The 2,292-nt window shown below is 40.2% G+C and overlaps 1 pseudogene; it reads right to left on the reverse strand.

The window, feature by feature from the left end:
• Window positions 1–872: 872 nt before the first annotated feature.
• Window positions 873–2,134, reverse strand: LOC102828607 (annotated as a pseudogene).
• Between the last annotated feature and the right edge of the window lie 158 nt (window positions 2,135–2,292).

Below are 2,292 nucleotides of genomic sequence, written 5' to 3' on the forward strand. Positions count from 1 at the left end.
TACATAGTTAGTCATGGAGAGTAACAGGCCTGCTGTTAACAGGTCACCCAAAAGGGAGATGGTACCAAACTAGTGGTCAAGGACTAACTTCTAAAAAAAGCAACTCTTATCCAGGATTAATTTAATTTTAAAAACAAGTATATCAACTATCAATTCACTCTTCTCAACTTACTGGACTTACAACTGTTAGGTAAAAACATTTATCTTTACAACTTGGTGGTCCCAAGTTAAAAAACAAAACCAACCATTTATTAAAAAGGAAAGAAATAATATGAAATCAATAGAGAGAGAAATACGTTAACAAGCAAAAATATATGGGAAAAGAGGAACATGGAAAATAAAGTTTGACTTACCTGAAGGAACAGAGAGACTGGTGTACACAGGAAAATATGCATCATGACAAGTCAGGTGTGAGGATTTTAGAGTAGCAATCTATATAACGTGAATCTCCTGTTTCCTGAATAAAAATGACATCTTGCAGTATTATATTATACTTCATGGCTCAGACACCTACCTCCCTTGGCTGTATTCCTTACCCACTCTAGCCTTTACTTAAAATGCATCTGAAAAACTGGGAATTATAGCTTAAGAAGAAAAATAACCACACACAAGTATTCCCCTTTCTGTGGCTACTTCAGACCTGGGTTTGTTTCTAAAAAATTCCTGAAGAAAATTTAAATATAAGTCTGTGGCTTTGCTAAATCAAGTCTCCCAGTTAACATTTAGAAAACACCCACTGTTTGGGCTAATAGCACTGTTGATGGTACCTATAGAGGGATAGCCAAACATAGCCTTGTCTCAAAACCAGTGTTAAAATCCATCTCTTCGTTGAGAGAAAAAAGCGGAGTCTAAAATCACAAGTACAGACATATCTAGGAACCTTGTCCTTCTGGATCCACACTCCCTTCAGGGTCTTCATCATTATAAATGTTCTCTGCCATCTGCCACACTTGCATGGTATTGTCTTCTGATACAGAACAAATCACCAAAGGTTCATAGGGATTCCAGGAGAAATCAGATATCTTGGCAGGGTGACCACCATGAATAAACAATAATTCTGGTGGTCCATCTTCTGGGGATTGTTCTTCTCCAATTTTACTTAAATCCCAGACATTCAGCCTACGATCAGTAGCACTGGAAGCCAAAATGGTTTCCTTGTGAGGTGACCACTGAACCTGGAATATTTCATCCTTATGTGATTCAAAGGAATGCAACTTAAGTTTTAGATTTCTTAGATCCCACAAAGCAGCAGTGTTGTCAGCTGATCCTGTGGCCAGAATGAATTCACTATAAGGATTGATAGAAAGGCAGTTCACTTCAGCAGTATGAGCATCAACTGAGTGACTTGGTTTGGAAGTATTATTTGAATGAGTATTCCAGATCATAAATTTCTGATCATTAGCAACTGACCCAATCAGAGACTCATGGAGCAGATGCCAAGAAACATCTTCAGCTACTACTGTGTGTCCAGTAAAGACGGTCTTTGCATCCACCACTCTTCCTTACTTTGGAACAACACTGATGTCCCACTGGCCGATGGTATGGTCATCTGAAGCACTAAGCAAGTGCCCACTGAGATTTGGATTCCAAGAAAGCTCATAGCCTTCCTTTTGATGTCCACGGAGGCACAGATCTGAGTTGCACTCTCCAGAAGGTTCTGGTTTAGAATGATGTTTCGTGTAGTAAAAAACAAGAACATCACTGGATGGAGTCTTTGATACAGTAATGCAAGCGTTCTGGGGCATATAACGGGCCCTGTTCACTTCTCCTTCATGATCTTGATTTCTATTTCAATCTTTCCACTAACTGAGCCAAAACCTCCTAATTCTCCCTTCTCACTGTCATAGTGTGATGTATCAAACTGAGCATCATCATTAGGGAGCTGCACCCTGGCTATCACAAGGTGGTTTTGTTCATCTGATGTCTGTGTTCCCAGAACAAGTTGATGAATGCTGAAGTCTTTCCCTTCTGGTCTGGTTATATCTGGAAGCCACTGCAGTTAGGCTGGGCCACTCGAGGGCATGGGTCATCACCAAATCATAAAGAAAAGGGTGCTCTTTTTCCATATTTTGTACTCCTCATTAATCACCTGTTCTTCCACAGCATCATCAAAAGCTGCTTCCTTGTCAGCCATGGTGGGCAGGCAGGCAGGAGAGCTGGGAGAGAGCCCAGAGTAGAACGTTGGCATCATTTGCTCTTGATCATATGCTGCCTCTTGAAATGGTTGAACATCAAACATTTCCTTTTGGTACAGTGATTCTGTGTATTCCTTCTATTTTCTCTTTATGCTTT

The sequence above is a fragment of the Chrysochloris asiatica genome, unplaced genomic scaffold, assembly GCF_000296735.1.
Source record: "Chrysochloris asiatica unplaced genomic scaffold, ChrAsi1.0 scaffold00026, whole genome shotgun sequence".
NCBI lineage: Eukaryota > Metazoa > Chordata > Mammalia > Afrosoricida > Chrysochloridae > Chrysochloris > Chrysochloris asiatica.